The 20,203-nt window shown below is 53.0% G+C and overlaps 1 long non-coding RNA gene across 1 annotated transcript; it reads left to right on the plus strand.

Moving 5' to 3' along the window:
• The first annotated feature begins 387 nt into the window (after positions 1 to 387).
• LOC102971172 lies at positions 388 to 2,317 on the plus strand. The gene is made up of 2 exons (XR_446759.2): positions 388 to 1,179; positions 2,055 to 2,317. It is a non-coding gene; the product is annotated as an uncharacterized LOC102971172 (long non-coding RNA).
• The last annotated feature ends 17,886 nt before the right edge of the window (positions 2,318 to 20,203 follow it).

Genomic DNA, 20,203 nt, shown 5'->3' on the forward strand with positions numbered 1-20,203 from the left:
TCATGCATACCAAGTGTCCATTCTGATGGAATTTCACAAAGCGTGAATACACCTGCGTGGCCAGCACTGCGATCAAGAAATAGAACATGCCCGGCATCCCGGAGACCTCGGTTCTCCTTTGTGTCTGGCTTCTTTCTCTCCGCAGAAAGTCCAACTTTGGACTTCTCTCCTCCTCATTGTTGCAGAGTGTTCTGTTGTATGGCCCTGACTGTCCCACCTCAGGCTGGCACTGGCACTCAGGGGTCTCCCTGTCACCTGCAAGGCAATTGTTGCTGCCCTGCCGTTACATTCTTCTGCATTCTACCTCTTCCTGTGCCACCACGTTCATCGTAGCCTGAGCATGATCTATCACAGGTCGCAAAACCGTGAGAGCAAGGAGGCGGAGGCCAGAGCCCCAAGTCGGGCCTGCTAAAAGCCACAGCAGCACTGCTTGTGGGAGGTGGGGGTGACGTGGAGGGGTGGGGGAGAGCACGGTGCCGGAACAGGCCGGCCTGGGCTCCTCTGCCACCACGAAGGTGGGTGGCCAGGGTCCCTAAGTGTCACTGTGATTATTATGCAGGGGGTGATGTCACTTGGATGTCAGATTTCTGGCCACCTGGCAAAGGTAGGAGAGGATGAGTTGACAGGAGGGCCGCACAGGCTACTGTGGCCCCAAGCGTGCAGATGGCTGCAGGGACAGCGAGGCAATCGGATGGTTAGGACTGGTGCACGGACAGGATGGGAAGGCAAAGAGAAGGAATAAGAAGGGGAGTTGCCAAGGTGCAGCTATCTGCAGAAAGTGGGGAGTCCTGCATGGGGGCCTTCTGAACAGGGTCCCCCCCGCTCCTTCCCTGGAGCCCCTCCGTGTCAGGCACAGTACACGCCCACAGGCGGCGTTGATGAAGACAGGTCTGAATTCCCAGGACAGGACCTCTAGATGGAAGGAGACAATGTCCCTCCCACCTGCCCACCTGATGGGGCCTCATGTGACCCCTAGGTCCTACAAGCTGTCGGACAGCTGCAGGGTCTTGGCTGTTGCTCTGTAGGGCCTCGGGAAGGAGGCAGGCTTGAGTCCATTAGCTCGGTGCTGTTCTCTGGAGAGCGTGCAGGGGGATTATGGGCTGCTTTGCCGCCTCCCGACTTTCGGGGACCACCCCTTTGGGACTGGATCCAAGGAAGTGAGCGATACCATTATTAGACGTGAGTCAGCAGTCCTTCTTCTTTTCCTCTTCCTCCTCCTCCTCCCAACGCCTGAATCCAGCCTGGGTGGGAGGGGGTGTGGGGCGGGAGCAGCAGCAGGAAAGGCAGTGGCCTGGGCGAGCCTGGTCTGGCTCTCAGGCCTGGGCTCTGCTTTGGCCCCACCTCCTCTGGGCTGCCTTCCCGTCCATCCAGGGAACTAGGGTGTGACTGCCTTTTGGTCTGGGGGTCCTTCCAGGTTCTGGCATCCTCCAATGGTGAGGGACAGCCCTACCCCCGCGTGGGCTGACCAGAACTCCCCCACGATCCACTCAGGATCCCCTGTCCCAACATCCAGGAGACCAGGGCCTAGGGGAGAAAGGAGGATGGGGTAGGGAGGGTGAGTGTGAGGGCTATGCCAAGGAGACGGAAGAGGCAGAAGGTGTATTTTCTGTGATCACCATGAGAACAATAGCCACCATTAATCAAGGGCTTACTTACCCTGTAGTAGACACAGTACTGAGGATTTTATGTTACATAGTGTCTTGTCTAATCCACACTATCGAGGCCCCGTGACCCAATGGGGACGGGGCCCTCAGACCTCAGGGAGTCAGAAGGTCAGCGCCAGGCCCCAGAAGGGCCAGCGGCTGCTCCACTGCAGGCTGCTCAGAGGCTCAGAGGGAGAAGCTGTGGGAGAGAGTGCTCCATGCTCCGGGCTAGTCCCTAGCAGATCCCCTTCTGGATCCCGTGTCTTTGATGGTCATGGTAGGATGGTCCCCAGACTTCGCTAGGTTCAGTGGCTGGGAACGTCAGTCAAAAGCTCAGGCATGCAAGAAATGGAATTTCCTCAAATTTCCTATGACAATTCAATTTCTCTTTCTGGTTGCCTTCCCACCAAGGTGATGCACATGGGACCCTGTGCACTTGCGGCCCTCTCCTCCCTCGGGATGTGTGAGATCTGGGAGCTGGTGCAGGTGTTGGATGAATGGGACACCTGGCTTCTTGGACACCACTGGGGCACGAAAACACTGTAAAGCCTCCTGAGGCCTCATCTGCCTGGAAATAATCCTGCAGCACAAATTTTCCAGAACCCTGCCTCTTCCCCAGCCACAGAGCCCAGGCATTTTGCTTCCTGATCCCACAAATATACTTGGGAGTTTCATGTGGGGTTCATCTTCTTGGAATCTACTGACAACTCCATTGATGTCACTCCCTCTGGTCCCCTCCACTCCCTGTGCCCAGGGAGACCCAGCCACAGGAGCTGGGAGCACTTGCTCTGACTCACTGTGTATCCTTCATATCCTTTATCAGAGACCGTTGGCCCTCCTTGTTTCCCGATAGAGATGGCTTTCTGGGGTCTCATGCCAGAAAGAGATGTCCAGCTTCTGTGTTTCCTGCAGCCTTATCCCCTCCCCAAGGCAGTTAGACAGACCTCCAGGGCCTACAGGAGAAAGGAGGTGGCTCGAGGGATGGCCCATGCCAGGCCCATGGAGACCAAGCCCCACAGCTGGGTGTTCGGGCCGTGCCCCAGCCCCCACAGGGCCCTCCGTGAGGACTCAGACATGCTCCCACGGCAACTCTGATCTGTTCCATTCCAGCAGAACCAGGAAACAGAAGGGGTTCCCCAGAAAGTCACCAGGACCCCCGCTAGAGAGCCCCATATCTGCTCTCAGGCCACCAAATCTGCTACTAATTTAAGTGAGACCCTAGGGTCTCTCGTTTCAGTGAGATTCGCACCCCCCACACGCCCCACGGGTCAGCGAAAGGAAATCTATTCCCAGACAGGATCCAGAATCATAACCTGTTGTAGGCCCTCCCCCGTTGCTGTGCCAGACTTGTGCCCGCTCACAGGGCATCTCAGGCAGGTTTTCTGCTCACCCGGAGCAGCTGGTATGACAGTGGTTCTGTTACAGATGAGGAAACTGAGGTTCAGGGGGTGAAGGAATTGGTCCCAGATCAGCTACCGAACGTGAGATCACAGGCTCTGATCTGTGCGCCACACGGTTCTCCACCAGGCCTCATTGTCCGCGAGGTTTTGTGTGGTTATTAAAAACTGGCCGCCTTCTGGAGAAGTTCACTGCCCTTCTGGTTGTGGAGAAGGGAAGGGACACACGGTGGGAGAGTGGGGAGTGGGCTTAGGGGTAGAGGGCGAGCTGGGGCCTTCTTTCTATCTCAACACCCAACCTAACGTCTCCCCAAGTCTGTTCACTGCCTTGGTGAGCGGACACTGCCCGATGATGGCTGCGGCTTACAACACGCAGGGCACGGTGTCGAGAAAGGGCCAGTGAGACACGAGGCAGCGGGTCGCCCCCATCCCGATGCCGAGAACCTGCCGGAGGTGCTGGGCATCACCAAGACTCTCATGTGGCTCTTCCAAAAGTGGGGTCTGTGACACCCTGTGCCTGGGGACCGCTAATAGATGTTATGGGGACGAAAGTTTCTGTGGTCACAGAACCTGGGGAATACTGACTCCGATGGGGTTAAGCGTGCTCCATTGTGCAATTGTCAGGGTTTGGGTGCCCTCCTAGGGGGCTGTGGAATCCAGGAACTCTCTACTGCATTTGCTCCTAACGGCCCCCTTCCCTCTGCAGAACAACGGGCATTGCTTGCCTTCAGTGGCACCCATTTCAGGAAGCAAGGCTCTCACGTCAGATAGAAGGGATCCTTAGGAAGGGTGAACAGATCAAGGACAAAGGGTCTGAAGGGAGATGGGCTCTCAGCCCGAGGAAGGCGGCTTCCGGCAAGGCTGTGGGAGTCCTGGTCTTGAAAGGAGCAGGAGGCTTTGGAGGTAGAGATGTGGGTGGGAGAAGGGTGTTGCAGGAAAGCTGGAGCCAGCGCTGGAGGGCAGGGCCTGTAAGGCTAGTTAGTGGGTGTGAGCACCACACACCCAGTTTGGCTGAAGCCGCCCAGCCCACTTAAAAGGGAGGTCTGACACTTACAAGGGAGGTTGGGTTGGAAGAGGAGGCTAGATCTGTTCCTCCAGCTCGGATCTGATCACGGCCGAATGCAGGGACTTAGCATCGGGGCCTCCGCCTAGAGACATTTTGCTACTGATCTCCTGTGGCCCTCAGGGTTCAGAAATGAAGGTGGACACCCAGCCGAGAACCTCTCCGCAAAGCATCAGGCTATGGGCCTTCTCTCTGTAGTGGGTAGTTCCCTCGAAATCCTCCCTTCTGATAGGCGAGTGGCATTTTTCTATTCTCTCCTATGTTCTGAGACCCTAAACAGCCTCCACCTTGCTCACGAGCCAGGACAGGAGAAGAGACAGAAGCACATCTTTTGATCCGGAAAAACCTGGATGCATGGAGCTGAGAGAGCAAAACTGTTAATTAAAACCAATCTGGGATCTCGCCAAGTGGGAGAAAGACACTGGAGGCCAGGAGCCTCGGCAGTGGGAAGGAGAGACGTGGTAGTGGGTTATTTATAATCCACTTCTGGCACTGTCTGCGGGGCTCTTTCGGCTCGAGGAAACACTCTCATCCCCGAGACAGACATCTGATCATTATAATTTTGTGTTTGAAGACAGTTTTAGCCTCCTGCAGACACACATAAAATCTGCATCCGCTGCCCAGGATGGGGGACATAAAAGTTCTTTAAGAGGGTCGTAGACCTTCCTGGGATGGGATCCAGGCTGTCTGCAGCTTTGGCACGGGGGCTGGCTCTGCTCACACAGGTCCTGCTCTCACCTCTCTGCTCACTGGGCAGCATCCATCCCATCCTTGAATGCCCATCCAGACCAATGTCTTGTAGGGGCACATACGAGTCTCTCCTCCTCGACTATCTTAGCATTCTTCTCTCTGCCTTTTTTTCCCCCTCCACAGTTGATTTAATTCACTTGATGTTATATTGTGCTGTCGTGGTCCCTAGCTGCCTCTTGTATATATAACCATATATTGAATGGGCTGAACTCGATGGGGTACGAACAGGAAATGGCTTTATTTTTCTCCCTTCGATGCTTTCAATCATGCCCGGCTGGATCTCCTTCCCCTCCCCTTGACGACATCGCAGGCACGTGCGAGAGCTTCTCAACCCTTTTCACGCCAGAACAAACGCTACTCTCAGATATTAAAAAGGCCCGGTCCAGCCCGTGCACAGCCTGTCCTCTGCATCCAGTTTAAAGTGTCTCCCTCCCTGCGTGGAGTCCGGCAGTGGCCTGGGGATGGGTTGCTCACTGTTACGAGTTGAATCCTGTCTCTGGAAAGAGGTATATTGAAGTCTTGGGGTGCCAGGGTGGCTCAGTCAGTTAAGCGTCCGACTTCGGCTCAGGTCACGATCTCAGAGTTCATGAGTTTGAGTCCCATGTCAGGCTCTCTCTCTGCCCCTCCTCTGCCCCTGTTCACACTCTTTCTCTCTCTCTCAAAAATTAATAACATTAAAAAAAAAATTTTTAAAGACGTGTTGAAGTCCTAACACCTACTCTTTCAGCGTGTGACCTTATTTGAAAATAGTCTTTATAGAAGCGATTGAGTTAGAATGAAGTCGTCAGGGTGGGCCCTAATCCAGTATGACTGGGGTTCTTATAAAATGGGGGTAATTTGGACAGACATGCAGAGGGAACAGACACACAGAAGGTGGCCACGTGACTGGATGAATCATCTACCAGCCAAGGAAGGCCAGGGACCGCCAGCCACCCCCAGAAGCTGGAAGAGGCCGGGAAAGATCCTCCCCCAGAGCGGTCAAAGGAAGCGTGCCCCCCTGACCCTCTGGTCTCAGACCTCTAGTGTTCAGAACTATAAGACAATAAACCTCTGTTATAAGCCACCCAGGTTGTGGGATTCTGTTACGGCAGCCCTGGAGACCAGGGCTCTGTTTTCTCCAGGGCCTGGCAAAATGGGGGGCGGGGTGGAGGAGGGGGGCCTATGATTTTTGATGAGCAGTACTGTCTGAATTCTGTCTTTCTGTCTTGTTTTCAAGGCCTCCATCTTGCATCCCAGGGCTATTTTGTGTGGGTACAGATGTTCCCTCAGTGGTCCTTTGTCACTCCAGGTGTGGGTCCCCAACACACTGCTAGAACCTGGTTACCTCCCATGGCCTCCTCTTAGCCCCGGAGAAGCTCAGATTCTCTTGCAGGATCTGCAGCTACCCTTGGCCTTACCCTCCTCTGGTTCACCTCTCACACCGAGTTCCCCGAGCAGGACACTGTCTCGGGGATGCCCTCCACCCCAAAGCTGGGGGAGGTGTGTGAATAAATAGACGTATCTGTGCCTGGGTATGGGCTTGGGGTTTCTGCAGGGCAGGGGGCCTCCGACTGCGGAATGAGGCACTGGTGCCCCCTCTCTGTGGCCCCCTATCAAGAGGGTCTCTGGAGTCCCTGCCAGGAGCTTGCAGAGGTGCGGAGAGCAGTGAGGTCCCAGCACGTTACATAACATAAAAGTCCGCTTGTACACAGACACAAGGTCCCTGGCTTTGCTTTAAATGTGGGCTGAGGAGTGAGAAGTGCACACACTTCACAACACACTTGGGTGATGGATTCTGGCAATCCCCATTTGGAATATGGGGATATTTGCCGCCCACTGCCTCTGGCTTTGGAGTTTTGGGTAAAGGACTCCCTTTTCCATCCTGTTACATAGAAGAACAGCCCTACTTGTGGGAGATTAGCTACTCCTTGCGAACCTCCTACCTTCTGCCTTCACCGACAGCCACCGGGAGAGAAGGAGGCAGCAGAGTGGAGTGGCTAGGAGTCCAGGCTCTGGAATCCTATGGACACAAGTTCAAGGCCCTGCTCAGACACTTCCTCACCTGTGGATGTCAGGTTAGCCACCTACCCTTCCAAGCCTCTGCTTCCTCAGCTTTCAAGTAGGGATGGAAGGTAATGAGCAGGTGCCTGCGAGGAGTCAGGCACAGGGGCCCCCAGCCACTGCCCTCACTATTGGGGTGGCCGTGGCCCGCTGAGAACCATGGAAATGCGCACCTGACCGTGGACCTTCTCCTCCAGCAAAGTGCATGAATGCAAAGAGTGTCATAGATGATTCCAGTTACGAATCTCGAGGAGCTTAATGGCTTATCACTGAATTACATGGAATTACTTGGAACCGTGTAGCAAAAGGGAATAGCAGAAAGAGACAGAAAAGCCCCTTAGGTCCTTTAGCCATCTGAGATGGTGACTGACTGGCTTAGTGCTTTGAAGTGCTCCCATCTAGATTCCTAGGGGCATTTTGAGCTCACATCCCCATCCCACAATGCATTGGGCCAAATCCGTCCTCACCCAGGACTTTTTCAATTAAAGTACTCTTGTGCATTTAGCAGCGAGCTATGGTGCAGTCTCAGTGATTCTTAAAATTGACTAATATGTGCATTTTAAAGGGGAAAAAATTATTGCAGACCCCCGGCGTTGACTAAAATTATTTTGATCATATTGTTACTTAAATATATACAAACATAAAAGTAAGTATAAATTCCTTATGCTTTTAGCTCTTACACTGCTATAAAACCAAAACACAATTACACATTAAATGCAAACAAAACTGCAAAACCATTAAAATTCAAATTAATGGCATTAATTTAATGTGACAGATGATGTTTTGCTGAAAGTAAAATAACCAATGTGGGCTTTAATAATAGAAGGATGTGTTCCCATTTTAAGTTCTGCTTGTTATCAACTAGATTGTTTTGATGTTTGAACACACCGGGCCATCATTAGAGTTATTGGCAATATTATTGGTATTTTAATACCAGAATTTTACCAATATTCTTATTTTTTAGGTGTTAAAATGGACACATTTGTAACCACAAACCCAAGATTTTGATGGGCCAGTCAGTTTGATAGAGCCCTCAAATATAATAACTTAAAAATAGAAAAATATGTCCCATCGGGGCACCTGGGTGGCTCAGTCGGTTGAGCGTCTGACTTCCACTCAGCTCATTATCTCGCTGCTCACGGTTCAAGCCCCGCGATGGGCTCCATGCTGACAGCTTGGAGCCTGGAGCTTGCTTTGGATTCTGTGTCTCCCTCTCTTTCTCTCTCCCCCTCCCCCATTCACACTCCGTCTCTGTCTCTCAAACATAAATAAACATTAACAAAAATTATGTCTCATTTAGCAAGACAGTTTCCAGTTGCGTGGCCTTACCCGGTAGTGCCATCAAGAGGGTTGTTGCAAAGTATGACGCGGTTCCTCCAGCACGCGAAGTGACCACTACAGTCCTGCCCGCTCCAACACAGAGCGGGTTGCTGTGGCCTGCCGGTGTCCCCTGTGCTGTTTGATGACTCAATCCTCCCTCTGCTTGTCTCTGTTTGAACAATTCCTAAACCGCTAAACCTGTGTTTGCACAGCAGCCCACGAAGTCTCCTGGCCTTCGTTTTGCAAAAACGTGAGAGTAAACCCGAATGTTAATGCAAGCTCTGAATTCCCGAGGCATTATTTGGTGCTCACGTGATCATCTACACACAATCCCCATTCGGTTTCACTAATGGTTTTCAATTTTTGAAATGAAAGTGCCAAATTTAAAAAGTTTCTCATATTGCGCAGGGACCACAATACTCTGTGGATTTCACTTTGAAGTCCCTGGTAGGTTAAAAATAAGACTCTTTCCAGGGGCACCTGGGTGGCTCAGTCGGTTGAGCGTCCCACTTTGGCTCAGGTCATGATCTTGCTGTCTGTGAGTTCGAGCCCCACGTCGGGCTCTGTGCTGACAGCCTGGAGCCTGCTTCCAATTCTGTGTCTCCCTCTCTCTCTCTCTCTGCCCCTCCCCTGCTCACGCTCTGTCTCTTTCACTAAAAAAGATAAATAAACATGAAAAAATTTAAAAAAATATGACTCTTTGCAATAAGTATATGGGGGAAACTGAGACTCAGGTACATAGTGAGTGAGAAGATGGGCTTATAAGGCAGGCTGTCTGACCCCATGGACTCCTCATGGCAATGATTCACAGGATTGAGTTCCCTGAAGGACCCATATCTTAGGACCTGCACCTCCCCTCCCCACCCCTTTCCCACACACATACCTGGGTACAAAGCACAGTCTTGGAGAAAATGGAAGAAACAGCCTTGATTCATTCCTACCATGCCCCTGATGACCCATATCAGCCCTCTGCTCATCTCTGGGCAATCCTTGTCCCCACTGAAATGACATGGGAGAGTTTCCCAGGTAAAAATCTGACATGGATCCTGACAAGTGAATTTTCCCGATGGATGAATTCATGCTTATTTATTTATTTGGTGAGAAGACAGATGTAAGTTGATAAATCATATTTCATACACACACACACATTTATATGTATATATACACACACAGGTATAGATGTATGTGTGTGTGCATGTGTGTGTGCGTGTGCGTGTGTGTGTGTGTTTACGTACTGATCTTGAGTAAAGAGAATGAAATTTCCTGGAATTGAGACTGTTGGAAACAGGTTTTGCGGTTGTCTTTTTGCAGCTGAAGCATAGTTCATTAGGGAAAGTCTTCAGAAAACAACCGTCTCCCTGGGACCTTGACCACTGACCTCTCCAGTCCCTGGTGCAGGGAGAATGTAGCTGGGGTTCCTCCCTTTGGAAGATATGGAGACTCCTCATCTTATCTCAGAACCCCCCTGCTGACACCATCACTCTTGAGATCCTCCCTCTTTCAGACTTGATGTGTGTTTGTGTCTACAGCCTTGACAAATAGAGTGATGTTCAGGGGTCTCTGGAATTTTGATTCCAGTGGGAGATTCCAGTTCCGACCTGTAGAACTACGGCCTTGGATTTGTTCTATTCAAGTTCAAGGGAGCAATCCTTAGGGAGGACCCTCTTTCACAGCCCATCCCTCCTACCCATGGATTTTGAGTTTTTAAAAGATTACTTCTTCTAGAGAGAGTTTAAGTGATAACTCATTCTTTCGTTTTATGAAACAAAGACATTTATACTTGACCATCAGAGATTCTAATTGGCTTGTGGCTCATGCTTATGAGACCTGCAGAGTTGATAGCATAGCAGCTAAAACAAAGACATTTGACATTTTAGTTATTCATGCAGCCTTGCTCAGGGCACATGTACAATGATCATTAAGCTGTTTGAAATAGTGATATTTCAGCATTTGTGCACAGGATGTACTGGTGCCCACTAGTCCAAATTTGCATCCCAGGAGAACTCCAGAATAAGCAGGTGAGTGTAAGTGTAGCTATGCTTGTTCAAGTGCAAGAAAACCCTTCTAGTTGCTAGGGCTCCAAAGGGGGAGTCATGTCTTTGCTTGACTGGTTTCTGGTGCATGAATCAAGCTAATTGTTTGGTCCAGTATAGCCTACTGGGATGCTTTCATTTAAAAAAACTGGTCTTTATGTGCAGAGGGTGGATGAGAGGCAAAGGCTAAACAGTGATGCCCTAAGATGAGGGTCCAAGGATGTGGTTGTGTTCCTGGAGACTCTGTCATACCCGACTCAATATCCAAAGTCCAGAGTATCTATCCTGCCCAGAGCTCCTATCAGTTGTTCCTGGGGCAGAGTGACAGGGACCTCGTGTCCCTGGACCATCACTAGGGGACTGAGTTCTCAAGGGCAGCAGCCCGCTTCATTCCTGACCTGGCCCCAGCTCTCCCTGTCCATGTTTTTTATACATCTGTGCTCAACTCTGCTCTGGGGCTGGCCAGAGTTCCCAGAATCCTGGCCCCCTGCCCTGCCCTTTACCATAGTACCTGGTTCTCTCCTCCCCCCAGCAGCTCTGCCATGGCCATGAGCAGCCCTGGCCCAAGGTAGATGCCCAGTGAATATCTATCTGTGAGCTGGCTCACCGAGCCCTCCCTGGCCCAGCTGCCCATTGCTCTGAGACTGTGGCCCTTTGGTCTCAGTGGAAGCCCTATTCTGTAGAGTTCTGGGCTGCAAGAGTCACCCTCTGTCTAGGGAAGGCCCTGTCTACCTTTTCCCGTCTTTATTTCTTTCTTCAACATGGGATTGTGCTGTCTCTGGAGGAAATCTAGAAGACTGGACAGACCTCCAGATGCAAGTACTCACTGGGATTGGTTTTAGCAGACCCTTTTCCTGGCGATCTCAGCATAAGCCTCTCAGCCAGCAGGAGGGGCACTCATCAGAAACATAAATTCACTGTGGACTCTAGGTACTGGTTGGCCATGTTATGAAGTCCATGGGTCAAGTGATACCTCTTGTTAAGGCAAGAGGGAGCAAGGACCTTTGCTGGAGGAAGAGGGGCTGCCCATGGCTCGGGCCAGTTGTCCCTGGGGCAGAGTGATGGGCACCTCTTATCTTTAGGCCCCCAGTGTCCCTGGGCCTTGGGCATCGTGGGCCCTGAATTTGAGACAGTAATGATGAAGCCAAGATGGTGGATTTTGTCTTTAGTAATTATGCTTCTGAAGCCTTCAGCCTGTGCAGGCTTCTGGAAGGAAGGAGGGGCTGCAGCCAGGAATCAGCTATGTGGGTTGCAGGATCTGGCTGGGCTGTACCCTGGGGCCCGGGAGAGACGCCCCATCACTTTGTCCAGGAGAATTTGTGGGTTGATCTGTTTGGGGATGGGCAATGCAGGTTGGGTTCCATAGGAAGCAGTCTCCGAGAAGCGGCTTATCATGCGGGATGCATACAATGGTGTGCTTATGACAGGTGCCCATGAGAGGGAGGAAAGGGAACAGGCCATGGCAGAGAAATCGATGCAGGGTGACAGTCTTGGCTGACACCACAGAGTGTTAAGGTCAGATGCCCACCAGAGTCACCTGCGTGGGCTCAACCAGGCAGCCCTCTACCCCTTACCTCTGTCAGTCGCTGGGTACAAGCCATCTGAGAAGGGTGTGACCTTGGGTGAGGTGGCTCTCTGAAGGCAGCCCTGGGAGGACTGACAGCGGAGGGCTGCATTCCCAGCAGCTGGGACAAAGAGTGCTTCCTTGCCAGGAGATGTACGTGGAACACCTCGGGGTGTGACGAAGGCCATCGTGAGACCGGAAACCAGGTCCTGATTCGAAAATGAAAGTGGGCAGGGGTGGGGCTTGGTTGAAGTACAAACCGTATCCCCAGAAGAAGGTAGAGGGCCAAGAAGAGGGTCAACTGTCCAGGGGAGGGCATGAAGTGGCAGGGACTAAGTGGGGTCCCAGGTAGGCTGGATGGGGTTCGGGGTGGGGCTGGGGAAAGGCAAAGAGACCTCGCATTTCTTGTGCTCTCTATGTGGCTGCAGAGCAAGGAACAGGACAAAGGCTGGGCAGGAGGCTTCACTGTCAGGGACACAGGAGGACTCCAGACCCCTCTCTGGGGGAGGATGGCACTGGGGGTGGCTCAGACTCCTCCCAGCTACTGGGGCACGATTGAGGTTTATCGTAAGGATTCAAATGAGATAAGGCATGTGACGCGTGTAGTCCTCAGTACGCATGTCGGTGCTGGTGGTTACAGTCGTGACCGTTGCTGTGCCAGCGGGGTGGGCCCAGCAGGGCAGGGACTGACTCCTCGCGGTGGACTCGTGAGCTACCTTCCTGAAGATGCTGATTGCACCCCCCAGGCATTTGGGGGAACTTGCACCCTGCACGTGGAGCAGAGATAGCTTGTGATCTCACTTCCAGCGGCAAGAAGGCCTTCGACTCCCTCTTCCCTCCTCCCTTGCTGTTGTCAAGCATTCACTCATTTGTTATCCAGCAAAAAATTCACGTGCCGGTAACTGTCCCATGCAAGGGCGAACAACAGCGACAAAACAGACCTGCCTCCATTGGGCTTCTATTTGAACAGGGGAGAGAGAGACAGCCGACAAAGCCCATGGCGTGTGAGCTGGCTCTAAATGCCGTGGAGGGAAAGCAAGCAGACAAGGGGAGTAGAGGGTATCCTGTGGGAGCCTGGTTTGCTGCTTCATCCAGCATGACTGACAAGGACACTGGGAGAAGACGGTATTTGAAGAGCAACCAAGGCAGGACGCTGCAAATGTCTGAGAAAGAGCGCTCTAGGCAGATGGGGGGACCGGCGCGCCAGCCTCGGCTTGGGAAGGCTTCCGGCACGTCTGTGTCTTGGGAACAGGACAGGGAGTGAACCAGGTGGAAGGAAGAGGCAGGGCTTCAGCCCTAGGTTTCAGGGAGCTGGGGAGGCCACTGGGGGTCTGGGCGGAAGTATGGTGGCTTCTGACTTCTGCTCTAAAATGATCCTCTGGCTCAGGGTGGGGAGTGGACTGAAGGCTGAAGGCGGGCACAGAGACACGAGGCAGGAAGCTGTCGCAGTAACCCCGGGAGAGGCAAGGGATGGTGGGCACAGTGCTGGATGGAGGAAGCCTCCGGGGCTCGGATCCCACAGGATCCAGGTGGAGCCCACAGGGCGTGGGCTTTGAAAGAACCAGAGTAATCAGGGTGGTTCTGGAGTCTTCTGAGGAGTTCCTTTGGACCTGTTACGCGTGGAGTGTCTTTTGAAGCCCAATTGCACCCAAGAACCTGGAGTTTGAGGGAGAGGCCTGGGTTGGTGAAAAAAAATGTCTGAGTCTTGGTAACACCTATGGCATTTGTGCTATGTGAACGGAGCAGGTCCTCTAGGGCTGTGCTGTCCAGTGTGGTGGCCATGAGCCACAGCTGGCTACTGGGTGCCTAAAGGGTGCCTTGTCCCGATGGAGATGTGCCACAGGGTCACATACGCACCGGAGTTTGGAGACCTAGAACACAAAATGCCAAGTACCCCACTGATAATTTCCATATTGCTTGCGTGTGGTCATGACAATATTCGGGCTCTGTGGAATCAGATGAAAGCTACTATTTTAAGTCATTTCACCCGTTTCTTTAGTGCAGCCACTGTACAACTTAAAATCGTGGCTGCGGCTCACGTTATATGGCCACCGGACAACGCTGACCCAGGCAGTGAAGAAATCACAGCATCGAGCCCTTGAGGCATCGGACATCTGGAGGTCGGGGCGGGGGGTGGGGGGGGGGGAGGCGGGCATGATGCAGCAGAAGAGTTGGAGAACCAGAAGCCAGACAGGAGCAGGAGGAGAAGCAGGAACGAGCGGCCAGCCTGACCGAGGGGACAGCATGTTTGAACAGGAGGCCGACTCTCCGCGTCAGATGACTGCGTACGATTTACAGAGAGGACTCAAGAGTGGGCACAGGTCACCAGTGGCAGTGACAACTCGTGGAGCCATGGAAGTGAGGGGGGCAGAATACCCGACTGCAGTGGCTTCAGGACAGAATAAGGGGAGAGCAATTGGAAACATGGCAGAGAGATGCCTCTTTGTAGGAGTTTTGCTCTAAATGGATAGCAGGGAAATTGGGATGATAGCTGGAAGGAGAGGTGAGGTCAAGGTTTTATCTTTAGCAGAATGTTGATAGTGAGCATCTGTATAGCACTTTCTCTACTGGACTAACACTGTTCTAAGTCCCTTGTATATATTAACTCAAACTACCCCCAGCACTAGGAGGCATTACTATTTCCTCTCATCAATTTGCAGATGAGGAGACTGAGGCACAGAGAGGGTAGGTAATTGCCTAAGGACATGTGGCAGTTTAGTGGCACAGCAGGGATTTGGATCTCTGAGGCTAACCTTTAACTGCCATGCTATGTGTATCTTTATACTTGACAGGAATTCGAGGAGAGAGAGAAGAAGACACGGGCAAGGGGCTGGGGGGAGGATTGTGGGAGGGCCCACTTAGACTCGAGGCCATGAGTTCAGGGTCTAGACTGCTTTACTCCAGCCTCTCCTTCATGTTTAAAATAGGGTCTCCAAGCCAGACCAGTGCCCCAAAGCTCACTGGTGGCCCTGGGGAGACATCCCGGGGCATATGCTGGCCACAGAGGGTGCCGGCCAGGCAGCGGGGTGCACACGCAAGGCTGCGTCACGGGCGGTGGAGGAACACAGGAGGGATGGTCTGCGGCCAGCTGAGGATGCTCGCTGGGGAAGAGCCTGGCAACTCGGCCTCCTGACAGATTGAGGGCTGCAGAGGGAGGCGGGGCGGGAGCGAACATCAATGAACAAGGCCTCCCCGGGCTTTGAAGGGGCCGCGGTGGGCTTTTGAATCGCTCCATCTGGGGTCAGGGTGCTGAGTGGCTGGGCCCCGGCGCTCACCAATAAACTGTGGGGGACGGTCTTCAATTATGGAAGCGTAGCCAACCAAATCAGCTTTCAGATAAATTATTTATGCCCAGGCCTGCAAGGGAGGGAGCCAGGCTGTAGGAACAACGTGTTCATTTTAATAAAAGGCCTGCAAAGTTGCGGGTGCACTGGGCGGGGGCAGTGGGGGGGGGGCGGTAGGGAGAAGGAGAGATGATTAGATTAGAAGAGGTCTGCTGTAAATAACACACAAGAAGGGCATTTTGTTTCTTTTTAGGCCCTCTTTTGTATCATGTTTTATACAAGGGAAAAGAGCATAATACAACATCTATGAAATGTTAATGAGGGTTATTCGCTATTTACCTAGGTTGGGGGTTTGCAGAGAAAGCTGGGCTGGGCTGGGGGGAGGGAGGTGGAGAAGATCAGATTCCATGCAAATACAGACATCCGGGAGCCTGGAAGGCTTTGGAACCAGAGCCGGACTGGACACATTGTATCTGGATGGAGGGGAAAGAAAGCAACAAATGCTATGGCTGGAATGGTGTTTTCCCTCTTGCCCAGAAGCAAGGCAGTGTGAGCCCGGATGGGAGGTAGGGGTCCCAGTGGGAATGCCAGTTGGGTGGCTGTGGAGTCCCTCCACCCTGAAACCTGGGGGAGAATAGCAAGCCAGGTGTGTCATATCTGGCCCCCATAGGTCATTCACCTCTCCCCCAACCATTGGAAAAGCAGGCAGAGGCAAGAATGCAGGCTGGTGCCCTGGGGAATTAGCTATCGGCTGGGTGGCGACGGCAGGAACCACATCCAGGATTGATGAGTGCTTGGGTTTTGACGGTGCAGGTGACAGAGGGCCTTCCCCGTCACTCTGGCAGTGCACACCAGAGCACAGCAGTCCCCAGCTCAAGCAGCACTCTGGGGTGTCTGGGAGGCAGTCTGCAAATGATCCAATGAAGAGTGCTCAGAACCTGTTCCTCCCTCTTCAGCCCCACGGGGAGAAGGTACTAAGAACAATCAGGCTGCATTAGCCGGGCTCGGATTTCAGGTTCCCAGGCCATTTCTTAGTCTTTGGTGCACTTTTCCCTCCCTCTGTTTTCCTCTGTAGTTCCCACTTTGTGGCCATTGAGGCAATCAGACAGTGCTTCTTGGAGGAGGTAGAGGCTCAGCGGGGATTTGAAGGATGGGCAGGATTTCCACAGGGAGAGGAGGAAGATTGTGGTTATTCCAGATGTGTGGGAGTGAGACATGGACCCTTCTGCGTTGTGGGCTGATTTATGTCTTCTCGTAGCCTCCAGCAGCCCTGGGCTTGCATTCTCCTGGTTTAGGAAGTCTCCTGGTCCCGCGGAGGTCCTGGCTTGAATCTCATTGGACCGCCGAGTGATCTGCCAATCACAGAGGCGGGTGTAGGATGGTGTTGGAAGTGTGATGCAGCGACTGGCAGGGCCAGAGCTCGGGGCTTAGAATGGGCTGGAAGCACATGCACTGGGAGCAGAAGAGGGTGTGTTCCCCAAGAAAGTTGGGGTTCTGTTACCAGAAGCAGGAAGAATGGATTTGGGGCAGGGAAAACAACAGATGTCCCTTCTGCAGCAGAAGGCTTTGGTCAAATAAAATCTTTCTGGAAAGCCAGACATGCAAACCAAATAACAAATGGGGCTGCTCTGGGGATGCCAGCTCGGAGGAGGATATGTTCCGGGGAATCCTTACTCCCCGAACACAGCCTGTGCATTTCTAATGCCACGTTTTTGCAAACACTGAACTGCCATTTGGTAATGTATGTCCTCCTTTTACTCACCTGTCCCAATGCCATCAATTTAGTACTGATGTAAAGGCCACCTTCCCACATAGCCATTCCTGCTTTCTTCCTTCTCAAAGGACTCATAGCACAGTGTTTTCTGAAGGCTATTTCACAGACATTGTTCTTTTGAAATCCTCTGGAAAAACTGCATGTTTGGAAAATATTGCACCTTTCCTTTCCTTTCCTTTCCTTTCCTTTCCTTTCCTTTCCTCTCCTTTCCTTTCCTTTCCCTCTCTCTCTCCTTCCTTCCTCCCTCCCTCTCTTCTTCCTTCCTCTCTTCTTTCTTTCTTTCTTTCTTTCTTTCTTTCTTTCTTTCTTTCTTTCTTTCCTATTATCCTTCTTTTGGAGAGCTGTGACGCACATTTACACTTTAAAGGCTCTGAAAAGTCCTGCAGGCACCTGTTTAGCTTTATTCAAATTCGGTTTCCCTAAAACAGTCAGTCCACAGAATCTGCTTTCCTCTTCACCTAGCACTGGAGGACTGCATGTTTTCAAGGCCCACATGCTGGGAGGTGCTGCTGGGGAGCATTGTGCGGAGCAGTTGATTGAAAGGAGAGGAAGACACGAATGGGCTCGGAGGAGCCTGGCTCAGCTTGCCATTACGCTTGTAACCATCACTTAACTTTGCTGGTCTCGGCACTCTCATCCGTGAAATGGGGCTGTTGCTTCTCCCATCGCTTGGTTCTTTGAGGGTGAGATGAGAACGCGTGTGCGAGCGGTTTGCGCGTGTGAAGGACTACACGAACACAGGCCACGGTTATTGGTTATGCCTGAGTTCTGAGCTCTGTTTTCCGGTAGCGGGAGGACGAGGGAGGGGACAGAGGTAGAGACCCATCAGAACTTGTCTGCCACAGCGGAAGGTGAAGACTTAAGAGGACAGGTTCCAGGGGATGGCTTGGCCCTCTTCTGATACCACATGGACTTGGAGGTGCCTGTTACTGGTGCTGCCTCGGGCGGGTGAAGTTGGGAGGAGGTGGGGACACACTGGAAGGCATGTCAGGGCCCCAGCCGTGACTGCTGGCTCCAGCAGTTGTCACTTTTTCTGTTGCGCCTCAGTTTCTTCACCTGTGAAATGGGTGAGGACCCTGATCTGGGTACCGGGAAGCTCGGGATTCCCTGGTAGTATGATCTGTGCTGCTCGGACAAAGTGACCAAAGTCTCCCTTGCAAAGTGTGGGCATTTCTGTCAAGTGGGAAGAGTACGGGTTTGCCCTTGACAGGCCTGGTTTCCCTGCTTATCCAGTGACCTGCCGTGGAACCTCAGGTGGTTTACTTACCTTCTCTGAACTTCATGTGTTCTCACTGTTAAAACAGGTAGCAGTGCCTCCCTCCTGGCGTTACCGGGTGGGTTGGAGGAGAGCCTCCGGAGCGTCATTGCATCGTGTGCCCATGCACTGCTGACCCCGCCCGCGGAGCTGCCCTGAGCCAGCTCTGCTGGGGGGTGGGGGGAGGGGCACCCTGGGAAGATGTCATTGGTCCCTGGTTCGGTCCAGGTCAAATCCTTTGACAGCACACTCTGGTATGAAGCTAACCATGAACAAAGAGCTTCCCGACTGGGGGCCATAGCAGCCGCCTCCTCAGCCACATCCTCTATAAAACTGTGCAGCTGCAGCCACACAGAGGCATTTCCTTAGTCCCCCGCAGGCAGCAGCGGGGTCTGGCTCCACATGGTTGCAGAACGCTGGGCAGGGAGTCAGGAGGGCTTGGGCATGCCCTGTCTGGACCTCGGTGTCCCCATCTGCAAACCTGGGGCGTTGATCATGATGACCCATTGCTTCCCCAGTTCTAGAATCTGATGTTGCTTCTGTGATTCCAAGAAAGCCAGGGAGGAGCAGTTTGATGGACACTGGGCCATTTGAAGGCCTGGGATTCTGATCCTCGTCCTGTGACCTTGGGTGCGTATTCGTTAATTCACTCCCGTGCTAGGTTCTGAGGATATTAAAGAGGTCAAGACAGGATCCACCGTTCCTCCATCTAAATAAGCTGTGCTTGGAACAGGTGCACCCGTGACTGCCCTGCAGTGCGAGAGCCCTGTCGGAGGGCACAGAAGAGCTGTGTGGGCACAGAAGGCTGAGGCTGGCTTTCAGGGAGTCTGTGAGAAGGCCTCAAGTGAGCTGAGTCCTGCAGGAGGGGAAGGCGGGGTGGGGGCCAGAGGAAGATAGGCCAGGCAGAGGGCATGGCGTGTGCGGAGGCATGGGGCCGTGGAAGGCCCCAGTGTATATCCTTACTCCTCTGCTCGTAGAAGCTCCTTCCTGGTCCCATGTCCTGTGGCTGAACCACCATGAACGAGACTTGGGTGAGGGGGGAGTGCTCCCCACCTGTGCTGACAGAGCAGGCTGGCGGCTCAGATGGGGGCTCCGGGACCCATGTGTCTGAGTACAAGTCCCAGCGCTGCCAGTTCCCAGCTGCCATGCCCCCTAGCTGAGCCCTCACCTCATCTGGCTGTGCCTTAGTTTCCCCACCTGTCAATGGGGATGGCGGTGGCATCCAGTTTACAGGAGCCAATGAGGTAACACCTGTAATCTGGCAGTTAGGAAGTGCTCGGTAGGTGCTATCTGTCCCCTGCCCCCTCTCATTTTAAAGATGAAGAAACATGAAGGTCAGCGGGAGTATGGGAGCAGTCTCAGGTTCTTCAGTCCATGTGACTAGAAGTCCAGCCTTTTCCTCCCCCATCCCTCTGTCCTTTCTCCCTGTTCCCCTTCTTTCCCTCCCTCTCTTCCTTCCTTTCTTCCTCCTTCCCTGCCTCCTTCCTTCCTTTCATCTCTCCCTCTTCCCACCCTCCTTTCTTCCTCTCCTCTTCCCTCCCCCCTTCTCTCCCACCCCCAATACCTCCTCCGTCCTGAGCAGACCGGGGTGGCCTGGGGCCTGGCTCTATGCTGCTTGTGTTCTGATCAGGCCGAGGCTGTCTCTGGGGGCCTGGCACCCTAAGTAAACAGCTGGACTCTGAGCCTCTGGGCCTGTGCTGGGCTCTGGGGGTGATCCTGGGCCTCCCCCTTTGTCCCTCTCTCCTCCCATCCCCCAACCTTCCTCCACACTCAGAGCCACCCCTGGCTTATGAAGGAGGGAAAGCAGATCCTGGGATCTGTCTTCTAAGACAAGCAACTTCCAGGCATCTCGCTCAGGGCAGACCGAGACCTGCCCCCTCCTGTCACTAAAATAAATGGCCCCCAAACAGCCATGAGTTGCCCTAGTACCTTAGCAACTGAGAGCTTCTTGTCCACCCATCAGAGGCAACTCAGGGCCAATTTCTGAGCTGGGTAATGACAAGCCTTCCCTCCATCCTCCACAGAGAGCTGAGAACAATAGCCCGCTCTGAACCTGAGAGCCAGACTTGGAGGCCTGCGC

The sequence above is a fragment of the Panthera tigris genome, chromosome D2, assembly GCF_018350195.1.
Source record: "Panthera tigris isolate Pti1 chromosome D2, P.tigris_Pti1_mat1.1, whole genome shotgun sequence".
NCBI lineage: Eukaryota > Metazoa > Chordata > Mammalia > Carnivora > Felidae > Panthera > Panthera tigris.